At 33.4% G+C, this 25,711-nt stretch overlaps 1 protein-coding gene across 1 annotated transcript in view; it reads right to left on the reverse strand.

Moving 5' to 3' along the window:
* LRRC4C (leucine rich repeat containing 4C) overlaps positions 1–25,711 on the reverse strand; it is a 1,094,185-nt gene that overhangs the window by 322,512 nt on the left and 745,962 nt on the right. The window lies entirely within an intron of this gene.

The raw sequence follows: 25,711 nt of genomic DNA on the forward strand, positions 1-25,711 counted from the left end.
AAAAAAAGGCAAAAAGCACAAAACATTTTTTATTTTTATATATTATTTTTTCTTCATTTATTATCATTATTTTTTATTTTTATTTACCTATCTACTTTTTGTCAATTTCTTTGTTTTGGTATGGTTATTGAATTTGTTGTCCCCATTTATATTTATATTTTTTATTTATTTATTTTTCTTTTCTTTTATTTCTTTATGTGCTCTGCCATGTTTTTTTGTTTTTTTTTTTTTGTTTTTGTTTTTTTGTTTTTGGGCCACACCCAAACGCTCAGGGGTTACTCCTGGCTACGAGCTCAGAAGTTGCTCCTGGCTTGGGGGACCATATGGGACACCGGGGGATCGAACCGCGGTCCGTCCAAGGCTAGCGCAGGCAAGGCAGGCACCTTACCTTTAGCGCCACCGCCCGGCCCCTCTGCCATGTTTTTTAACTCAAACCATGGCTTTTTTTTGTGGTGCCTATCATTATCACTGGAGTGCTCACTGGCTATTTTGACACTTCTTTTTGTACTGTTGGGGTGTTTTACCTTCTTTTTCTCCTTCGTCTCTCAAACCGATGATGAGAGCCTCTAGAAGGATTCCGCCCATTTTCGGCGTATTAGACTTTTACCCCAGTTATTACTTTTCTTTTCTTCAAATAAAACCACATAACTTGAACTATCTAGTCCTGCCTCCCAGTTAGAGGAAGAAATAAGGGAGGCATGAAAACCAAGACTACTAAGTAGTAAGCTAGGTATAGAGGAGACCACATATTCTTGCAGCCCCTGGGTGAGGGAGGAGGATATGGGATGTAGGACAAACACAGAGGGGTAGGAAGGACAAATCGGTGATGGGAACCCCCCTGATTTTATGTAAATATTTACCTATAATATTATTGTCAACAATATGTAAGCCACTATAATCAAAATAAAAATTATATTAAAAATTAATACAAATAACATTGTTTTTATAATAATCTATCCATTTCAAAGCATATTTTGATAAAAATTACCTTTTATTCTAAGTCTTTTCAAAAGCAACTTTATCATATGCTACTTAGTGTCAATAATAAGTCACAATTTTGTCTTAAAAAGAACAACAGCTACATAACTAAAATACAAATGACTACATAGGAATACCATAAATTTTATTGTATATACAATAATTCCTTTTCTTTTAAAGGGAAAGAAATCACAATACATTGCTACAAGTAGAATTGTGTAATGTGTAAATGATAAGTAGGTTTTACTATTGATCACAGGAAATGATTATTTCCCTTATAGAACTTGATTATTTTCTGGTTTCTCTTTTTGTAATCAAAGAAGCATCTTTCTCATTATCTTTCATGCTATGTTTTCTTTTCTTCCCATGTGGAGTAATTTAGAACACCCTCCTAATTCCATGAAGAAAAATAGATGTTGTTTTTACTTAACTTCTCTCATCAGAACAATAAAAGTGCTTCTTCAAATTTCCATATAGAATTATTTTCAAGGTGAGTGATGCCCAGTTGAATTATCTTTATATTTACAACAAATGTTTCTGAAGAACACAGATTTGCATATTATTTAAGAGCATTTATCCTATAGTCATTCTTTTTCTTCTTTCTGTCATGGGGCTCCTTGCTCCTTGTTCCTTCTGAGCTGATTAATTAAAAGTAAGTGCCAGTGATGTGGTGGTAGTACTTGGATCCAATGAGTTTGAAAAACATCAGAGTGGCATATTGCACTGATGGAGGCATGCATGCATTATTGAGGAACAAAATCAGTCCTTGTACATGCAAGTCATTTGAATACAAGCTAATGACTTTTGAATTCTGACATGTTTGAATTCTGACATGACCACTGACTCAGTTTTATTCTAGCCCAGGCTCAGAAACACATGACTTCTACCATGGAACTAGTAGCACTGTCTCTGTCACTAAGATGTTATTAAGTCTATATAAAATTAACTATGCTCACATTAAAATTGTGCTCAGATAAAAATAATTCACTAGTTGTATTATATTCAAAAATGGAGCTTAAAATAGTGACTTTAAATATGGAATTCAAGAACTGTTATATCTGGTGTCAATCCATTTTTCTGCTCACATTTTCTTATAATTTCAATTCAGTTAAATTCAACATCTACTTAGAACATATCTATGCAATGGTTGGAGTCAAAACCTAAGCATAGTACTTACTTAAAGGGAACTTGAACCCTATTAATACTAATAGAATCATAAATGAATAACAACACTATTATGTGGAGAGTGCCATGCTAGGCATGCATCTGGACATGCCCTGTTCTTCTTCTAAAAGCATATTAGAAAAAGAGAGAAATGGCTAAACTGACATGGCAATACTAGATCAAAAATCCCCATAATAATTTTACCACAAGGCCATAAATGTGAGATCTTGTATAGCATTCACATTCACACTATATTTAGCCATAGACTATTCTGCATATTTGGCTAGTCATTCCCTCTTCATTTCAATGTTTTTCCTCTTTGTACAGAATTACCATGGGAGGAAATGAATCCTAAGCAGTGCGTGCACAGTCCCCTAGAGGCCCAGAAACCTTATAGCTGAATTAAAGTCAATTAGGCTCAAAGTTCAATTCAAGTGCTTCAGGATGCAGTACGATGGGATCCTGTGGTTGGGCTATTGTCCAATCCTGCACATTAGAGTTCAGAGGCCTTCAGAGCTGCACACTCTGATGCTGATGGGAACCCTGTCATGCTGGAGTCTAAATTGAGATCAATCACTGGCAACTACATTCATCCTCACCCCTGTCATGCTCTCTGGGTTTAGAATGATCATGTTCCACACTTGAAATTCATTTACATATTTAATGGTCAATTTCAGTGTGATTTACCTAGAGAAGACTTTGACTTCATTATTTGTAAATCCTTTTAATTTTTCATATAACTTAGTATTTTATATTAAGATGCATGCACAATTTATTTTTGTTCCTTTCATAACACTTGTATACATTTAATAAAAATCCAGATGATTTTTGTCATTAAATAAACGTTATCAAGTTAGAAAGATGCTTGTCAATAAATGACTAGCTCATTGGTGAGTTGTGAATAAGCTTTGTTGTGGAAATAGTTCTTAATATTAATTAAATGATAATGTATTATATAATTATGTTCTGCTTATGTAGACAAAAATATTTTAAACAAAACAAGTATAATTTGAAGGAATAATGAATGAACTTAGTGTCACAATAATAATGAATGAACTTAGTGTCACAATAACTATATTTAGTCATTCCTTCCTTGGGCCAGTAATATGATCTTTATTGACCCAAATATAGATATAGATTGATAATGTGGGATATAAAATGAAAGCACAGTGTAGTAGTAATACATAAAGACAATAGAGATGAGGTCTGGGAGAACTTTTCCACAGTAGGAAGCTTGCCACAAGCAGCAGGGAATGCAGTTAAGGCAGCAGAGAGACAACTATGACAATAGTTGAAAATGATCACTATGGACAAGAATTAGTTGCTAAAATAATGTTAAATGATATGCATGAAATCCCTACTGTAACAGTGCTGCAAATCAGAATGCCTTAAAGGAAAAAAAAAAAGGAAATGTAAAAGAAAGAGGAAGGTACAAGTAAGAGAGGAAAAATGTCTTTCATATTGGAAGGCTTCAGTGTGTACAGGAGGGCAACTGGGGACATTGGTAGCTGGAAATGTGCCCTGGTGAAATTATGTATGGGTTTTGGAACATTGTATGACTAAAACTCAAAATGAACAACTTTGCGACTGCAAAACTCACAATGATTATATTAAAATCATGTTAAAAATGTAATTCCACTTTAAACTGCACTTCGGAGAACAGAGAGAAACTATAGTTGTCAGGGCACTTGCCTTATGTGCAGCCAACGAGGTTCAATCTCTGACACCCTACATGGTCACCAAATCACTGCCAGAAGTGATATTCTGAATGCAGATCCAGGAATAAGCCTGATCACTAGTGTATTTATACTATAAATCTAAAATCGATATGAAAAATGCCTCTACATATTTAAGATTTCAAATAATGGAAATATATTTATGTTTAAACGTATCTTCTCAATTTAAACTCCATGAAAATTCTAGAAATAGATGACAAGATGCATTTATTTTTGAAATCTCATTGTAAAAAATAGGAAACAACCAAGCACTAAGGACAGAAGATTGTCAATTAAATGGGTAACTTCTGCAAGAAGGTCAGAGTGTGAGATTACACATTTTGCTGAACACAATTTGGCTAAATCTCAGCAGTTTTGTTCAAACGTATAGTGTTTCCAAGTCTACTTTCATTAGTTAGAGTCCTGCAGAACCCAAGCATTTCAGGGAGGGAATCCATTTCCAGTAGCTCATAGAGATAATGATAAACCATCTTCAAGTCTGGGTTTATTAGAAATGACTGAAATGCATTATAGAGCAGCAGTAACTGTAATGGTTGGTTTACTAACCAGTGGGGTGGAATTAAAAATGCATTAAAATTTGTACAAAAGAAAGTAAATAGCAGTGAGCCTCTATTGGTTTTGACATAGTTAAATGAACTGTTATTTTGCTTTGCATGGCTAATAAAAAAAAAGACCTGAAAAAATTGTGGAAATGTTCCTTCTTGGAAGTTGAGCATTGTGAAAAGCTGTTATTAATGAAATGGACAGCACTTTCCCTCTATTCATGTGAATGGAATTGTCACTGACATACACACATGCAGGATAAGAAATATTCTTTTAAAATGGATAGAACTGTCACTGATTCTATTTATGGCTCAGGTTTGACCAAGCAGAACATACAGAATTACAAGTGAAACATAAACTCAAGAAGCAGGGGAATAAGAATGATGGAATATATCTATGAATTATTACTCAATCAATGATGTTCACTACTGGTTTTAACTTCAAGTAATTTCTTGAAACTTTACCCTAGAAGATTAACATTATATGATAATCTATGCAGATCCTCAGTAATACTTGCTAAGGACAGGTGACTAAGAAATATAAAATCACTATATTTTTTGTAGTTTGTAGTAGCATGCTGCTAAATAATCAATTACCTTATGAATTTATAATTAAAATATTATAAATTTTTCAGTGACAAAAGCACAGTATGTTAGAAGTGATGCTAGTTTTAGGATCTGGGTATTCATGTGAAGCCCATTTTAAGAAAGTTCACATACATGGTGTAAAGTTCAGCCTGGGATCTCTTGAGAGTATGGATAATCGTATAAATAAAATTCTGTTTTCTGAAGTCCACAGTATCCTGAAACAATCATGAGTATTCAATAGTTATATGAGACTGTTGGCCATTTCTTAATACCTTCTTCAATACTATATATATGAAGATATATATGTGTGTGTGTGTGTGTGTGTGTGTGTATTATGGTGAACCTAAAAGGTGTAATAACCAGCAAATACTTGAAGGAGTTTTTGACAGTCACATATCTAAAATAGATTAAGAAGATGGGCACACAAACACCTAAAGCAGCATGATTTTGTGTCTGTTCTAGCCAGAAATTATTTTAGAAGAAAAAGGCAATTATTGAGAGAAATCCAGGGCACCAAAGGATGCTTATCAGAACTTTGTGACTCATGAAACTTCCTTCTATCAACTAAAAACTTACGCTAAGATTGGGGACAGAAAGTGAAGATAATTCACAGTTGTTTTTCTTTACAGTCATTGTCTATTTTTCAGTAAGTTGAAAAAAAAGAATTACAATAGGATATGCACATATCAACAATAAAAACATCTATATTAGAATTGTGCAGCATTTCCTTAACAATTAAATACTTATCAGATTTAAAGAATCTTTGTAGGTAAACTATATTACACAATAAAAGATAGACAATATAATTATAGTGTATGAATGATCAGATACTAATTTATTAAATCATATAAATGATCAGGCACTAATTTATTAAATTAATGTTAATATTTTATATGTTTTTCGTGTGAATAATATAGCTATGATTATGTATTTATTCAATCATTAAGGAACAAATCAAAGTTTTACTTAGAATAAGACATAAAAGCATAACTACTAATTATTGACTTGTGTTGAATATTTATTAGAGACAAAGCTATTATTGGTTATTTGCAACAGTGTTTTTTTGAATATCAATTTTTTCCAGAAGCCTAGTTCTTTATATGCACCTTAAAATTACTCAGAACTTCTTGGCAAACATTAAACAAGCTGCAAATATATTTATTAAAATTCAGTGCTCACTATTTATGTGGTACAAAATTATATAGTAAATGTCTGATAATTGACTAAAGGAATGTGTTATTAGAACAATCAATTCCACTCTCAGAGTGTAACTGGGTGAAGAAAAAACAAAAATTATCTGTTTTTATCTCTTCTGGTCCCAACAATGAATAGGCAAGGCCACTTTTAAACAGTAGACTAAACATTCTAACACCCTAAGAAAAGAAGAGCAAGATTAGGTTGACAACATTGCTGTCTAATTCTTAGAAGGTTGTTCAAACTGCAATAAATGTGTTAAAAGTATTTGATATTAAATATATTATATTAATATTTAATGTAGATTCAGCTTTTTTATTTGGGGAATTATTTTAAGATTTTGTAGAAAATTGCAACAATTTATGTAGAATTTATATTGAAGTGAAAAACCTTACACTTTTAGGGATGCAGGGAAAAAAAGAGAAAACCTTGATAATACCGAACATTTAACAATGCTTATAATTTGTTTTTGCTAAGAAGCTCCATATTTTTATTTCATGTAGGACTTTGCCTATTCTTTAAATGGCCCTGAATGTAAAGGCAAATAAGGAAGATCTAACTAAACATGGAAGTTAAAATCTCTAACTAAGCCTGAGGAACTTCTTGCCAAGTGATGATTAAACTGAGAAATAAGATGTACAGGAAGAAGCAAATACAAAGGCAGTAGGAGGCTTATGTGGGGGTTGAAAAGACTAGATCTTCTAAGCAGAGGATCAGATATAAACACTAAGAGAAGTTTGAGTTTGCCTAGAAAAGATAAAACCTTTGCATTCAAAATTTAGTAAGCAGGGGAGAGACTAAATCAAACAGAATGTATTGCATCTCTCGAACAATGAAAAAACAATAAGGTTGAAATGAAAAAAAAACTAAAATATCTAAATCTTAGAATAACAAAAGCCTACCTGTGTCATGTTATCTTATCTGTCTGCCACTCAACTAACAAGACTTTCTTTTTTTTTCCAATAAAAAGCCTAAATTAGAATTTATTTCTTTTTATCATTTAGACAAAAAAGATGAGGTTTGGATAGATTATGAAATTTTTCTTAGATTGTATATCTAATGAGGGTCAAAAACCATAATGAAACCTTTCTATAAACTAGATCAATCTCCAGAGCAAAAGGGATCTTCCGTCTTTGTGCTGCTATATTCTTTCCACAAAGGTTAATGCTTGTCACAAGTGAACTGCCAATATATGTTAAATGAATAAATTAGTTCGTGGATAGTTTTATATTTGGTTTGGCTTTTGGGTCACACTCAGTGATGCTCAGATGTTATTCCTGGCTTTGCATTCAGGAATAACTTCTGATGCTGGGGATCAAAACTTGGTGAAGCACATTCGACACAGGTGTAATACACACTGTAATTTGCTTTAGCCCTAACAGATAAGATTTATCTGGCAAATATATCATATATTTCCTTTTCTTATTTGGTATTTTTGAATAGGTATTTTTGTATATTTAGAAAACAATAAAATTCTATTTTAGTTTTAATAAAATATAATTTTCATTATAAAACTTAAATATTTCATAATCTGAAGTGTTTTAATTTTCACTTAAAAATAAAATAACAGATTTTACTTGAAAATAATACATCAGAACAGGCTTTACTAGTTACAGGGGCTGATATATCACATATTAATAATATCTATAATGAAGTTACACTAGCAAATGTGATTTTTTTTTCCAATTTACACACATAATGGTGTGGTTCTTATATTATTATTTAAGAATAGTAAAGCTTGATGCAAATATGGTGCTTTCAATTCTGAAGCATCAATTTTTTTAAATAAGCTCATTTATTCCTTTGTCAAAACTATTCACCCAATACCCATCAGATAAGGGGCTAATATCCAAAATATACAGGGCACTGAAAGAACTTTACAAGAAAAAAAATCTAATCCCATCAAAAAATGGGGAGAAGAAATTAAAAGACAATTTGATAAAAAAGAAATCCAAATGGCCAAAAGGCACATGAAAAAATGCTCCTCATCACTGATCATCAGGGAGATGCAAATCAAAACAACGATGAGATACCATCTCACACCACTGAGATTGGCACACATCACAAAGAATGAGAACAATCAGTGCTGGTGGGGATGTGGAGAGAAAGAAACTCTTATCCACTGCTGGTGGGAATGCTGTCTAGTCCAACCTCTATGGAAAGCGATATGGAGATTCCTCCAAAAATTGGAAATTGAGCTCCCATTCGACCCAGCTATTCCATTCCTAGGGATACACCCTAGGAACACAAAAATACAATACAAAAACCCCTTCCTCACACCTATATTTATTGCAGCACTATTCGCAGTAGCCAGGCTCTGGAAACAACCAAGATGCCTTTTAACAGACGAAAGGCTAAAGAAACTGTGGTACATATACACAATGGAATATTATGCAGCCTTCAGGAGAGATGAAGTCATGATTTTCCTATACATGGATGTACATGGAGTCTATCATGCTGAGTGAAATAATTCAGAGGGAGAGCGAGAGAGCGAGAGAGAGAGAGAGATATGCAAAATAGTCTCACTCATCTATGGGTTTTAAGAAAAATAAAAGTCATTTTTGCAACAATCCTCAAAGACAATGAGAGGAGGGTTGAAACTTCCAGCTCACTTCATGAAGCTCACCACAAAGAGTGGTGAGTGCAGTTATAGAAATAACTACACAGAGAACTACCATAATCATGTGAATGAATGAGGGAACTGGAAAGCCTGTCTAGAGTACAGGTGGGGGTGGGGTGGGATGGAGGAAGATTTGGGACATTGGTGGTGGGAATGTTGCACTGGTGAAGGGGGTGTTCTTTACATGACTGAAACCTAATCACAATCCTATTTGTAATCAAGATGTTTAAATAAAGAAAAAAGAAGAGAAAAAAAAGACAAGGGACTTTTTGAGAGGTTATTATATTCTGGCAAGAAGACTGTTTGAAATGATGAAAAGAACCACAATCTCCATTTCTGGAAATAAGAAAACCTTGAGACAATAAAACTTAATATAAAGTTTATCTGCTACTCTAAGATGGTAAAATATAAATATATTTTCTCTATTAATCATGACTCAGGTATCAAACAGAGCTGAAGCTGACATAATGTCATGGTATAATACCAGAACCCCGCAGAACAAATGGTTATGCATGATTCATTTGAATACTTTTCTTATTTTCACTTTCTCCTGGTGAATGAGCAAAGGCAGACAGCTGTAAAACTTTCACAAAATATAATGTTTGGGCCTTCTACAATCAAAATACAATCTCACTGATATAGTTATCAGAAAGAACAAGGCAGGAATAAATAAGATGAACTCTGGTTTTTACATAGAGTCTGAGAGAAAAAGATATATAGTGAGAAAAAAAATTAACCAGGTACACTGCTCCAGTATCAATGTAAGATTTTTTCTTTTAGAGAATCAGATATTTTTCACAAAATTTGAAAGTCACAAAAGAATGAAGAATAAAGAGAAAGATACAAATGATTGGCAAATTTCTGCTGAGTCTCATATTCAGAAAGTATGAGCTAGCATAAAAGTAGAAATGTTCTTATTAATGGCTTAAGGGGAGTAGCAAGTAAGAGAGGAAAGAAAACAGAGTCAACACTTACTAACACCTGAAGCAATTTGGCAAATATTAATAGATCATACCTTTATTTCAAATCAAAGTGTTGAAAAAGTTTATTACAGTTAGTAAAACAATCACAGTTTTTAAGGTAAAGTAATTATAGAAATTTTCTGCTCACAAGTCAGTTGACACATTTAACCTGAGCACTCTCATAGTTTCTCCCCAAGCTAAGAGTATAACAAGGCACATTAGGCTTGTCCTAAAGATAAAGTAGTCCTCTAACAGTTGAATTGGTGTTGGGATGTCCTTGTTGAATGATCTGTAGAAATATGGAAAAGCTAAAAATACAGAGGATTGGGCAATAAATGTTTCTGATGTCACTTAAATTTTTCAACAACAAGAATTTCTTCATAGTTTAAGGAATTGTTTGTCAGGTTGAGTATAAAAGACAATATTTTAATCCTGGTTTTTATATGATTTTATGCATTTAAATTTTTCATTATCATTGGAATAATAATATTTAATTTTATGGTATTGATGTCCAAAATGACTGCACACTGTCACTGCAGTGTGCAAATCTCTTCCTTCCTTTCTTCATTTTATCACTGATCCAACATTTTACCCCATATTTTCCTTTTCTAAAATGTAAGCTACGTATTTTAACTCTCCTATATTTAAAATTTGACTAATATTTTTGATATTAATTTAATCTTATTTACATGGTTAGATCTAACATGAAGAACTACAAATATTATATCATTTCTTTGACAGTCATAAAATAATGGTTACAAGAAATAAAGGGATGGGAAAATTAATCTGGTAAAATTAGCATTGATGTATTGAAATCTGAATGTGAGTGGCAAATATAAGACAGTATACATTGATGCTGACTTCAAAATCTCCATGCTGAAAATCTACATAACACATTGCTTCAATTAAAAATACGTTGATAGATGAAAAAGAATCAATAATCACTACTGAGACTGTCTTTATCAATACCTTCAACCTTATTACTATTACTAGCCACAATTATAAAATTTCTTTGGAGTTATTGAGAATGCCTGTATGAATTATTTATTTTATTATTTATTGTTTGGGAACTCCAAAGTTGTGTTTAGGTTACCTGGGGAATTATTTCAGTAAATTCTGGGCCAAATATGCTGGATGTTCAACAGGGAGCCCAGAGAAAAAGTGTTGCATGAAATGCCATTGATTACCTGGACAACTCTACAGTGCTCAAGATTACATCTAGTAATGCTCAGAGAACCATGTAGTGTAAGAGATTTAACCAGGATTGTTGTAACACATTTTTTTTAACTTCCAGTCATTTATTTTAATTCTTATGATACCGAGTGAGTTAAACAAAACTTGTAAATAAATCACACAGTTCCATTTTCAATCACCATCAAGTATTTTTACACTGGGTCAAATCATTGTTTTCTTTGCCACCTCTTTGTAGAGGTGAATTAAAGATGATTAAAATGTAATATTTTCTTAAAATACAGACCTATGAGTGCAAGGTTAAGAGGGAATGAATAAAAAGGAAATTATTAAATTTCTAGGAAGTATATGGAACCATAAGTGAAAGGTTTAGACCACATGAGTGATGCTAAGGGAAGTAACAATGCACATTAAAATAGTAACTGTCAATTATCCGTTGACAATTCAGTTTAAACTCAAATTAAAAAAATAGAGTGTTAAAGAAAACAAAAGCAGTCGGTAATTAAAAGCAAACAAAATAAAACCAAATAGCTTTCAACTGAAAAATAGCACAATTTAAATATTGTCCTAAACATAAACTCATCAGGTAAATTCTTATTCCTACATTCCAGAAAATTCTTTCTCATCACAACTAGTACAGCTAGTTTATTTGGGTGGTATTAGAGGAAACTAATGTGTCTCTGTTCCAAGATATCTGGAATTACTGGACTAGGTCAGTAATGATTGAAGGCCAGGCTATCTGACAATTGTCTGGTGGCCTTTGTGATCAGGTCTCCAGCCAGTCACTTGTGGGTAACCTTCCGTCCTGCATTTTATGCTTACTCCCATTTGAAATAGCAGGCAGAACATAATGACCTGCAGTTAATAAAAACATGGAGCCCTTTGGTATCCATTATTTGAGACCAGCTCTTAGACCCCAATTTCATAACATCACTCAAACCAGTAGCAATTTCTTTCCCAATCAAGGCTGATTTTCTGGCCAATCTCCCATGCTTAAAATTTTCTCATATCCAATCGCTAGCTAGAAATTTGCCTTTGAATTAAACACAAGGTCAGATAAAATAAGTTACTGTGAACAGTCATTATATTTTCTGTCACTGGACCAATTAAAATTTCCAGCTGTCAGTCTCTGATGTCCAGCACCATAAAAAACAGCACTGAGATGCATTGATCTGTGTCAAAGCTGCTTCAGAGGGAAAATTGGGTCCCAAATAATGATAATTGTCATAGGATGTCATATCACTAAATACAAACATAAAAAGCAAAATGCTGTGGAGGATTTGCAATGTCATCTTTCTTGTCGAGGTGAAAAGCCATTAGTCTAAAGCAAATCCACTCTTTCAGTGATTGTCCAAGCTCTGAAATGGGTCTTCTGACTCATGTCTCAGATATTTTTGCACTAATTTGATTTTGATTAGGTATTCAAACCACATACACAGTGTTTTATTCATTGAAGGTTTTATTTTTAATAATATTTTGTTTGGTTTGGGAGCTACATCCATTGGTGCTCAGAGCTTACTGTTGGTTCTGCACTTAGGATTATCCTGATGGTGCTTGGAGAATAATGGTATTGGGGACTGAGCCTGGGTTAGCTACATATAAGGCAAGCACATTACACACTTTACTAGCCTATCATTCTGGCCCATCATTTATTAAATTTAATGGAGAAAAATATAGCAGCAACTGGAATGTGGCATATGTAAAGGATGTAACAAGTACTTACAATAATAATTATAAGAAAAAGGAGAATGTTCCAAGGACACAAAAATGGAGAGTTCCAGGCTTCTCAAATGATTAAAGATATAATAAGTAGGTTCTTATAAAAAAGGTTTATAGATTAAATGTGGGTTAAGTCGTCATGAAATAAAAAATGGTAGATAATCAATCATATAATAATCTCATTTTTGGGGGAGCCACACCCAGCAGCGCTCAGGGGTTACTCCTGGCTTTCTGCTCAGAAATTGCCCCCTGGCAGGCGCAGGGAACCATATGGGATGCCAGGATTCCAACCATCGTCCCCCTGCATGAAAGGCAAACACCTTACCTCCATGCTATCTCTCCAGCCCATAATAATCTCATTTTAATTTTTGGAGTTTATAGCTTAATATTTTTGAGCCTGCAACATAAAGTGTAGCATTTTAAATAACTTTTTGATAAGCATTAATGTTGTGTCAAATAATTAAGGATGGTGCTGGATGGTGAAAGATGGAGGAATCTTTCTCTCTGCCACCCCAGGCCACGTGGCTCCGCAACACCCATACAGCTGGTGGGTCCCAGGTTAGGTGAACGGTGGAATCACTCATCCAGAGACGGGCATCAGGAAGCATCAGCTTTATTCATCCCTATCCACCACATGTGTGGTTTCTATCATAACCTTTCAAGCACAGCCATTCTTTGCTAGCCCTGCCTCTTAACTCCTTTCAGCCATCTTCCCTTTGGGCTCCATGCTGGTCAAAGACCAGAACGCAGAGACCCAAAAGCCCAAGAGCCCAGCAGGGCAGAACGGCCCTAATCCCCTGGTTCAAAGGCTTATCTACCTATTCCAAGACCCCGCCCAGGAATGGGCGGGGTCTTGCAGGTAAGGTCACACATAATATCTGGTTCCCAAGACCCCTCCCAGAAATGGGTGGGTCTCAGGTAGCTACACCTAAATCCAGGGTGGAGTTACATTTCCAGGGTGGAGTTACACATTAACATCCATGTTTGTGGTTTGAAATATTGTCAGATTCAAAGTTGTTTTCTTCTGACTCCTACACTCTGTGAAAACTTTGGTGGTTGTTAGATAATGAGTAGTGGAATATCTATATTAGTGAGAAGTTCCTGGAATCTTGGTCATGAGAATGAAATATATATAGAGAGAGGTGTGAAGCTAAAACTCGAATTATATATTATTGGATATCTATGATAAATCAAAGTTAATTTAAATAACAACTATTTTGTAAGTCGATAATACATAAATATTATCCTTTAATAGCAATTTTATTTTTTATTCAAATAATTATCTCAATAGATAAAATGATATCTATAGATAATGTTTGTATATATATATGTATATATATATATTAGATTTCCAAATGTTAAATAAAAAGTTTTAACCAGGGGCTGGAGTGATAGTACAGCAGTAGGGCTTTTGCCTTGCACGCTGCTGACCCAGGACAGACCTGGGTTAGATCTCTGGGGTCCCATATGGTCACCTGGAGATAGGAGCGATTTCTGAGTGCATAGCCAGGAGTAACCAGTGAGTGTGATTGGGTGTGGCCAAAAAAACAAAACCAAAAAAAACCAAAAAGGTTTAACTCATTTGATATCTTTTACCAAAAATGCTAATTCCTGAATATTTTTGTAACCATATTTTGAATGTATTTGTTTCCCATTAATTTTTTGTTAAAGCAGTCATAATATTTAATAATGAAGACATTTTATAAGGCATTCACATTGTCCTTATTTGAATTACTATAAGAAAAATGAAAAAACCCAGCACTATTCCTATAAGATGAGGATAATAGAGTTTTTAAGCAAATATTTTTTTCAAATTGTTCTGATATTAAATAATAGTTTGCTGTTATATATATTATTCTATGCTTTGATAAGACAAATTTGGTAGGGAAATAAGCAAACATTTTTGAAAATTAATTACAAACATCTTTTTTTTAGAATTCTAAAAGAATTTTAAACATTTCTTTCTTAAATTTAGCAAAATTAGTGCTCTACCCTAATTGAAATAGTGGAAAAACCAAAGTGTAGAAATTACCATGACCAAAGAGAAATGGTCTTCAGGCCCCCAAAATCATGTTCCTTATGCAGCCATTGTTGTGACCTGTTTCCACTACAGTCCTGCATAGTAGGTACCATTTTGTCTTCTTCAGAGGGTTCATCAAGACACTGGTTACTGTTCACATGCCTCAAGGTGAGTCTAATGAAGAAGACTTGTTCAAACTGTCAACTCATTCTGCTAAATTAAATTCAATCTCAGAGCTTACTTCTCACTTCCTTTTGCTGTTGCTTCTTTGGCTGTTGATGATTGAGTCTCCTACAATCCCATGTGTTTGCTGTGCTCATACTCTTTATTGAGCTGTTGGCTGGGGCTGCACATTTTGGTTGTGGTAGTTGCAAGTGTACCCAATGGTATTCTCAACTCTTTAATTTGATTCTCAGACACATTCTGATGGTAAGTTTCACATAAATCTTGACCATCAAATGGCAGTTTTGAATAGAGTAGCTTTGGTTTTTGTTGAGGGATACTATACAACCAGCAGTGCTCAAGGTTTTCTCCAGGTTCTGCACTCAGAGATAACTTCTTGTGGTGCTCAAGTGAGCATAAGTGGGTCAGTCACATTCAAGGCAAATTCAATCTCTCTGGTTCCTATAGTGAATTTACACTTCAGATAATAAGATAAATTTATACTGAGAGAGATATACTTGAATAGATATCAGTTTTAAATTCATGTCAAATATTAAAATTGAATTATATAAAATAAAATAAAATTAAAATAAATAAAATATAAACAGATAATCAAGTCAAATTTATTTTTAAGCTTTATTTATTGATTGATTGGTTTTTGGCCACACTTGGTGGTGCTCAGGGGTTACTCCTGACTTTGCGCTCAGAAATCACCCCAGAGCAGACTGGGATCCATATGGGATGCTGGGAATCCAATCAGGTCCTTCCCAGATGGGCCACATGCAAGCAAATGACCCCAAATTTATTATTAAAATTCTTGCAATTATTTCTGTTATGATATACGGTATTAATAGTATTTGGGGGAATATGTTTAAGCCAAATGTGGCAGTGCTCAATGCCCACTCCTATTTTTGTGTTTAGGAGTTGGTCCTAGTAGGGATCAGAGGACAATACTGTGTTGATGATTGCATCTGCATACTGCATTCAAAGCATGAGTTCAATCTTTTGAGTTGTGTTATCTATCTTTACTAGTATTTGTATACAACACTATAAATCTAAAGCACCTCTCTTCACATCTATAAATTTAATGATGTTATCTTGGTAGTTTTCTTTGCTGTTTACTACTTTTACTTTTGTGTGTGGCCCAAAAGCAAAAAAAAAAAAAAGAATTATTTGAAGGACCATGATGTACACTACTGGTAGTGACAATTATTTGGACACACAGCATTCCAACACTCTACCCTCTGCCAGTTTGCCTGCTTTTCTCCACTATTGTCTCAGGATGCCCTCCAAGTTCCCATCCCCAGCCTCCTATTATTGAAAAACACCGTTCTATAGATCAATAGTAGATTCCTTTCCTTTGGTAATTTATCATTTTCTTTAAGTTTTCTTTATAGTCATGCGAGAAAGATAATTCTGGATATATTTCTTCTCCTTCTTAATGACTCAGTCAATCTCTAGTTCCATTTATGTTGTAGCAAATGCACTATTTTATCTTTACTTCTAGTCAAGTAGTAGTCCATTGTATGTATATATTTTACATATATACACATATGCAGATATGTGTGTCCGTGTATAATGCATTTTCTTTATCTGTTATCTTTTTTGAACCCCTCCATTATTTTCAAGTTTTGTGTGTTATTATTAGTACTGCAATGGACAGAATAGAAAACAGGTTGAGACCCTTGGGTAATGACTAGAATCAGAATTGTTGGACCATAGGAAACTCAGTTAATAGTTGTCTCAGAAGAGTCCATATTGTTTTTCAAAGAGGTGAAATTAATTCATATTCTTACTACAGACTTGGAACTCTGTGGACCCTTGGTTCAACCAGAAATCTAATTCTCTATGGTATATCTCCAGCTCTCCACTTTTGTTATATGTTTTTAAATTAGTTTAGTTAATACAGTTATAATAGTATTAAAATTTATGATTGATGTACAAAGCTATGGTGGATGTTGCACCCACCACAATCAAAGAATATGGACTCAGAATACTTATGACTTACTTGCCAACCCAAGTAAATATTAACAAACTTTCATGTTGGAATTGCACTCTACTGCATTATAAACAGGTAGACTATGAATATAATAAATTCATCTAAGAATTTATCACAATAACACCCATAAAAATAATTAATTAACTGAAATAAAATATCACACATTTCATTAGCATTATGAATTTCAAGCAGCATATGCTTTTATATCAATAAAATCAAATGATATGTGCATATATTAAATGTATATATATTTAATGGTAGGGGAATCAGATATTAAACATAAATTAGCAAATTAATGGATAAAATTTACTCAGAAAGTTATAAAAATTAATATAGGTTTTTTTATATCAGTGGCAGCAAAATTCATCCTTGACATACAGATTAATAGAAACCGTCTTAATTCATCTTTACATTCATTCATGGGATTAAAGTGAACTTCATAAATTCCAGTACATCTGCTCTGATAAACCTGGAAATTTTTCTATTTTTTTTTAAAGAGAAGTACTTGAGCAAAGCTTAGAAAGGAACTCATGATGAAAATAGGGCTCTAAATGGAATTTGAAATTGAAGGGAGTCACGTTTTCATGGTTTTAAAGCATACTACAGCAACTTAAATACTTTTATGTCAGCTATAAATTACCTCTTCTCCAAGAAGAAAAAAGTAATTAAACATGAAACTTCTTCTTGTAAGTCTCTATATTTTCAGTGTTGAATAAAATAAGGGATGTTTGCAAATTCTCTTTAAAAAATACTTCTATAGAGTTCATTTTTAAAGAAATAATGTGAAGAGAGAGTTCATTTGTAAAGAAATAATGTGAAGGGCTTTTCAGAGATAGTATGTTGAATAGATTTCAATCATCATGTTTCAGTGCACAAATATATGCACAGATAATTTTTGTTGCATCATTTCCAATGATAAGGTGAAAATACATTGAAAAATGAACATCTAAAAGCCTTACAATCTAAGAAATATTATGTCAATTTTAAAAAAGGTGAGGAATATATTCATACAAAAATATAAATGTTAAGAATATAAAGGATTAAGAGTCTAATTTGAATGCATTATTTTAAATATTATAAACTTGTTGATTCTGATAAAGTGTAGAATATTTCTTGATATTAATTTTTAAAATGGTTGATATTTTCATATAGCCACCATATGCAAGTATGCATATTGCATGTGAGTTTTCAGATATCATTTTCTTTTCTTTTTTTTTTTTTTTGTTTGTTTATTGGGCCACACCCGGCAGCACTCAGGGGTTACTCCTGGCTATGTACTCAGAAATCGCTCCTGGTGGGCTCAAGGGACCATATGAAGTGCCAGGATTTGAACCACATTCCATCTACATGCAAGGCAAATGCTCTAACTCCATGCCATCTTTCTGGCTTCAGATATGTATTTTCAATGAGCAAGTATTAAAAAATGATAAAAAAAAATGACAAAAAATTAGCTAGGAAGGAAATATTCTAGGTAAATTTTTTAATTTTTCTTACAGGAGAAAGAGTGTTACAGGAAAAATTAATACAAATGTTTCAATGGTTTTACAGGAGGAATTATCACAAATTTTGGAATAGGGGAATAGTATAGAGTGTAATACATGTTTTGCAAGTGGCCTACCTGGGTTCCATTCTGGGAATCCAATATGGTACCTAAAGTTTTGAGCCAGGGGTTGGGTTCTCTGAACACAGAACTAGGAAAAAGTACTGAACACAGAGCCAGAAATAAGCTTTGAAAAATGTGGCTCATAAACAAATAAAATGTACAAATATTATTGAGGTAATCACAAGCAAAAACTCCAGCTCTCTTCAAGGTCATAATAAACCTTGTATCTGGAGGATGTCCATTTAATTTGGAGATGTCTCATCTATGCACACAAACATGCAAACATTTTAATTGGATAGAATTGGTATATATATCATTATGATAGATTGTTTCAATATTTATCATCCCAAGAGCTCTAGTAAAATTCAATTAGTTATCATTCTCTTTTTTTATAATAATATAACATCTGGACTAGAGGTTGCTCCATGTAGTCAATTAAAGATCAATTAACCAATAAAAGGATGAGTCCATACATGTATTCTGCCAACAGGGAGATTTGCATACTACCCCCAAGGACACACAGTGACAAGTTGAAGGGAAAAATGGTTTTTGTTGATTGGATGGATTTTAACTTACATCCTTTTTCAAAGCTTTTTAAGAGTTCAACAGTATATGTGCAGGCCTTTCTACTTAACTCTTATAATCTTCACTTTTTCTGCTTCAATAAATCTCAAACTTTTAAAATTGAGAGCAACATTGTCCATTTTACAAGATTAGGCTACTTCTGGATAAGATGTCGAAAGGGAAGAAAATTGGGAACTGAAAGGAGGAGAGCAATGAAAAAACGAACAGGCAAGAAGAGCAGGGAGGGGCTGAGCGATATTGCAGCAGTAGGCATTTGCCTTGCACAGGAATGATCTCTCTCCTCTCTTCTTTCTTCTCTCTCTCTGTCTCTCTCTATGTCTCTCTGTGTCTCTGTCTCTCTGTATCTCTCTATCTTTGTCTCTCTGTCCCTGTTGCTCTGTCTCTGTCTCTCTGTCTCTGTTTCTCTCTCTTCTCTTTTGTTTTTTGGGCCACACCCGATGATGCTCAGGGGTTACTCCTGGCTATGCACTCAGAAATCGCTCCTGGCTTGGGGTATCATAAGGGACTGGGACACCAGGGGACCAAACCGCGGTCCATCCTAGGTTAACACGTGCAAGGCAAACGCCCTACTGCTTGTGCTACCTCTTCCGCCCCAAGGAGCGATTCCTGAGCGCAGAGCCAGGAGTAAATCTGAGCACCGCTGGGTGTGGCCCAAACCCCAAAAATTAAATAAAGGAAAGCAAGAGGAACGGAAACATATAATTCAATGAGACAAAGTGGCATTTATTTTGTCTCATAATATATACAGATCTTTAATAGTTATCTTATCCCTCGTTCACTCAGAAATATTTAAAAAATAATCCAAAATGTTTGTAGTAACTTATTCACAGGAAATCACCTATATTGTGCAGTTTAATGATACCTAATATTTGCAGTAACTCAGTGAGCACTATATCCTACTAATATAGTATTTATTTATTGAAGCTTTTACTTAGCATGCACTGCCAAGTACTATGTTTAATGATACTGATAAAAACTAAGTCAGCTGCATTCTATTTAATTTGATCTACATCACTATGGTGACTACACATAAAATATAAAAGTCAAACCATTTACCATAAGCTAAACAGTATTTTTTAAAAAAAGAATTTATATGATTTTCACATTATAATAATTGTATTTATGGTGCAGCCTTCATATACAAAAATACTAAGTGGATCATGAGTTTTGATAAAATGTCTTTGAAATAATATCTTTGCTTTTCTATTCTATAGTTCTTGGCACTTTTCAACTATATTTCTCCTACTTATGAATGCTTTAGAGTCAAAGGGAGTGATATATCATTATTATTGCCCCAAATCATCATCACACACCAGGTGTGAGTGTTCTGCATATTAATAGTGAGGGGTAGTTTAAGTAGTCATCTGACTTTATACTTCTGTCTAAATAAATAAATAAAAATAACCTCAGTGATCCCAAAGTAAATAATATCATGACAAGTAATGGTGTCCTAAGATGCTTAGGTTGGAAGCATTATCACTGGGAGAGAATACTAAAGGTTTTGGATATTGAACTGATTTAATGAAAATCAAATAATGTGATCTCATCAAAAAGTATTTTGCATGTTTCAGACCACATATTCATAAACAATTCCAGAAAAATATGTGCCATTAGAAGTGACTATATTGTGAAACATGGTGTTGATGAAAAGAAAAGTGGCAACTAAATAAAAATAGTTTGTTTATGTTAGAGGTCTTATCTACATGATTGCCAGGTTTGTGTTATATAACAGTGAAGAAAAATGTAAGTGAAAGGAGAGTATTTTGAAAGGGTTGCCTCACCAAACCATGCATATATAGTGAAAGGTTTGATCATAGGTTTTCAATGATTAGTCAAGCAACTTTGAAGTATAAAGCTAATAATACATTTGTTGAAGGAAAAAGTGGTCCATAAGTATGAAAGTGCATAGATAGAGGTTCTAAAAATGAATATAAAGTGAGGTCAAAATAAGAAAGTTGTAAGAAATAAAAGCCAAAATAAGATGTAATCACAACATTGATAAGCATTTAACACTAGTACCTCTCCACATCTACTAAAATTCTTGAAACTTAACAATCTACACAATTAAAAACATGGGTTGTTTTTCATCAGTTGTTGATAAATGCATTGCTGAGACTATCTAAAATGCAACTTTATCAAACAGCTATTTTGGACACCTATTTAGAAAAAGGGCAAGAATTCAATTTATAGAAGTAATAGGTGAAATTTGAACTTAGTATCTCAGAAACATTCTCTTTATTGAATGGATTGGATATATATTTTTTATTTTCATTAGACTTGAATAATGATAACATTTAATGATGTATTGAATTTTTTGTTTTGGGACCACACCCGGTGACACTTAGGGGTTACTCCTAGCTATGTGCTTAGAAATCTCTCCTGACTTGGGGGACCATATGGGACACCAGGTGATTAAACCACAATCCATCCTAGGTCAGCACATGCAAGGCAAATGCCCTACTGCTGTGCATCTGCTCCAGCCTGTTTTTTTTTTTTTTATAAGAAAAGTTCTTAATATTAACAAGTATACTCTTTAAAAAATACCTTAGGGTCTTTGAGGTTTTTGTTTTCTTCATATGTGTGGATTTCTGTGTGTGTGTATGTATGTATGTATGTATGTATGTATGTGTGCTTAATTTTGGTTTGGTTACCACACTGCTGCTGTCAGAGACTCTGAAATGCCAGGATCAAATGCCATACTTATAACTTGCAAGAGATTAACTCCAGGCCAGGTCTTTAAAATAGAACCATGGCTCTTGTTTCTGTTTTATTCACACCCCTCCAAAAGTTGTAAAATTCCTTGAAATTGTATAAGTTGATATTTAGTAAAACATCACTTTAAGAATCCATTTGAGCTAATATTATTTTTAGCACTCACATAAAATAAAAGCTGCAAATGTTTCTTTTCATAAAGACCTTAAATAATTATCGAATTATCAGGATGTTTTTTCTTTTTATGAAATTGAAGATCCTTTCAATTCTATTTCTTAAAAATGCATTAGGAATGTAGAAAAAAACAAGGTTAATAAAAATAACAATGCTAATAATAAAAATTAAAATAGAAATGTAATATTTATGTAACAAAATGACAACTATTTGAGAAACTGAAGAGGTAGGACAGTGATTAAGGTAGTTCATTTGTACATAACTGACCCTGGTTTGATATTTAACAGTGAAGATCACTGTAAGTCAGAATCAGTAATACCTGACCATTTTCAGGCAAGTTCCAAAAGCAAGCCAAACAACCAAGAGAAAAACAAGCAAAACTGGAACTACTAATATTGATTGAGTTGATATGAATTCTTAAACCAGTATTAATTTTTAATATATGCATCTATGCATAGAGATGGCATGCTATTCTCAATTCAACCTGTTTTGACACTGAATTCTTTAGAATATGTCACTGATAGTAGAGTAAATCAAAGAGTTACTGAGACAGGTTTGGAAGGCATTGAAAAATTGTGGTTTTGAGTGTATGCTCATGTGTGTATATAAAGATAAGTAAAATTTTGAAGAGCTAAGATATATGGTTCACTTCAGAGTCTACAAGGACCTGTAAAAGTTAATCTTTAAAAAATCTGTTTTAAACATATATTTGAAAGATGAGTAATTTGGTTCACAATATAATAGATGACCACAAAATGTTTGTAGAAAAATCAGCATACATCACAGAAGATTTTAGCTATCATTTATTGCATTTTTTCAGGAATATTAAAATGTGTCCTTTGATTAGTGATTTTAAAGCTATGCCAAGTTTCTCCTTTTGTGATTTTTCTCCACTGTTAAGCATAATATATTAAATACCACTTAAGCTATTAATCTAAACATTATTCTCATTAGTTCCAAAGCACCTTTCTTGCTCCAAAGCATTTTTACAAATGAAACCCTATTTTATGTTAACTCTGCTTTTGTATCCAAGTCCAAACAAAGCTTGATACCCCAATGCTCTTCAACACTGAGCCAAGAAGAAGAGCTTAGTATCTCTAATTCTAACTGTGGTTTACACCAATCAAAGCTTCAAAAAGATTCCAGAAAAATTATTTTTAGTTTCCACATGAAAGGGGTTTATAGAAAATCATTGTACCAGTAGAAAATGCTGATATGAATCCCAGACAGATAGAAACTGTATGATAAAATATTCTATGAGGTTAGTGAAGGACTATCAATGTCCTGAAAAATGAGTTGGATGGAAAAGCAGTACCATCTGAATGAAGCACAGTGAAATAATCACAATTATATGTAGTTTTTAATATTTAGCAACACTAGATAGGTCTATGGGCACAATAAGTAATAAGAAGACCAACATTAATATGGTTGGTTGAATCTGAATCCATTCCAACTTCTCTTTCTTTGATGTAATTGCGTTTCTGGAGGACAAAGGAGACTCGCAGTTTTCTGGAAATAAAATGATATTCTAACAGTAACTTAGTAATTTGGAAATAAGTACCTCATTTCTTTAGTGTTAGTCCAAATTATTGTTAAATTATGTTATGTTTCTCAATAATGAACAATCAGGAATTCTTTGCCATATATTATTTATAGCATTCAAGAAGCCTTTAATCAAGATTAATGTAACATTCTCTTTCATTCCTTTCCTCTTCTACAACATATTTATCCTCTTTTTTGTCCCACTTTATCTCCTTTTATTAATGTTAGTATTTTAAAATCTGGGTATTAAATATCTTACATATTTTGAATACCTACAATGCTTTAAGAACATTATTAAAAATTAAACAGGCATTACCTCGGGCCTGGAGGAATAGGACTACAAGTAGAGTGTTTGTCTTACATGAACCTAACCCAAGTTCATACCCAGATCCCCAACATTCAATATAATTCCTCAATTTCTAGGAGTAAAAACATGGCCAATACTTTGATGGGAAAAACAAAAATTTCAACTTTTTTTGTTTGTTTGATTTTGGGTCACACCCTGGAGCCTCAGGTTTTCCTCCTGGCTCTGTACTCAGAAATCACTCCTGATGCTGCTATGGGGAATATATGGGTGCCACAGCCCTAGTTTAGAGAACTCTATAAAAACAGCAGCCTGCCATTCTGTGACAAAGTCAATGATCCTGACATGGCTAACTGAGAGAGGGCCTCAAGAAAGACCCACTTCCCTATAAGAAGCTGCGGCATATCTCAAGGTTAGATAACAGATAGTTAAATATCCCTTCTGTTATAGCTTAATATGCTTATATTTGAGCAATTACCTCCAGATGGAAGAATTAGTACAGGAAAATGTGGCCTTGATTACATATTATTTTAACCTGGAATAGCTAGCGTCAGAGAAAAAGAAATTTTGAAATAACAAAGTGGACATAGTCATTGAAAGTATGTCCTGTGTCTTTAAACTACCCTGTTGCCACAGATGAAAGGAATGTTGATAGAGACACCAGGTAGTTTGCTAATCTTTTAATTTACATCAGAATTGACATTCAGGATATAACCTGGGAGTAGAACTTTGAACTTTTAATGGAAGAAATCTTGTCCTTTAGATCCCAGGAAAGCCTCTTCTCTGTTTCAATCGGAAACACCCTTATTGATAAGCCTTTGCTAACAAGGAGGTATAATATTTAACCCTGCAGAAAAACAGGTTTGAGCATGGGTAAACATACACTACACAACAAATTAAACATAAAGACTTGTAAATAAAATCCTGCTCAAATACCCACTTGTAACACTCAATAAACAGACAGATTCAGATCCAGTCTCACTTTGGAGTGTGTGCTCTTTGTTTCCCATTGCCAACTCCTGCACCCACCGTCCTAAGAGGACTCCACAAAATCCCATAGTGTCTAGCTCAGTCAGCCTGCTACAATATGGGATGCTGAGCATCGAATTAGGGTCAGCTACATGCAAGACAAATGTCCTATCCACTGTACTAGCTCTCCGACCTTCAAACACTTTAATTTTCTAATTGACACCCTATACAAACCTTTCCTCGAAATAATGAAACAGAATGAATGTAGATTTAACAGAAGCTGACTATAAAATTCTGGGAAAATATTCAAGCCACTTTGATTACATATCTTCTGATATTTTTTTCTTTCTACTCTACATACAGAGCACTTAACTGAGTAAGATCTAGACTATGAACCACCAATACATGCCATTCAATTATAGATTACTTAGCATGTCACTTGCTATTCATTCTGTCAAAAAATAGTCACCTAGGATTGATGTACTATCTTTTAAAGTACAGATGACTTAAAAACATCTTGAAAATATATGACTATACTAGTCGACATTAAATTATTCCTGTAAACTTAGGACTCACTATATATATTTGTAATACATATAAAAGAACTGATTCAATTAAAATTGAACAAAGTTTAATTTTAGCATATCGGAGAAGAATGCCATTAGGTATGTATTATTTTTTTCCTTTTGGTTCTTATAGTGCTTGAACAATACAAAGGCAAGCCTGGAATTTTCTATCTGAAACATCCTGTTATTTTGAAGAGACTAGGACTTACAGAAAAAATAAAGGAAAGCACTTTGTTCTGAAACTTCATAAAGTATAGTTATAGAGTAATCAATAAGTTTTGGCTCTTTTTTTTATATATGTTGGATTTTCATATGAGTATTTGGCTGTTCATATCTAAACTTTTTCAGAATCTAAACATTTCTGCATGAACTCACATTTTT

The sequence above is a fragment of the Suncus etruscus genome, chromosome 9 (genome assembly GCF_024139225.1).
Source record: "Suncus etruscus isolate mSunEtr1 chromosome 9, mSunEtr1.pri.cur, whole genome shotgun sequence".
Taxonomy (NCBI): Eukaryota; Metazoa; Chordata; class Mammalia; order Eulipotyphla; family Soricidae; genus Suncus; species Suncus etruscus.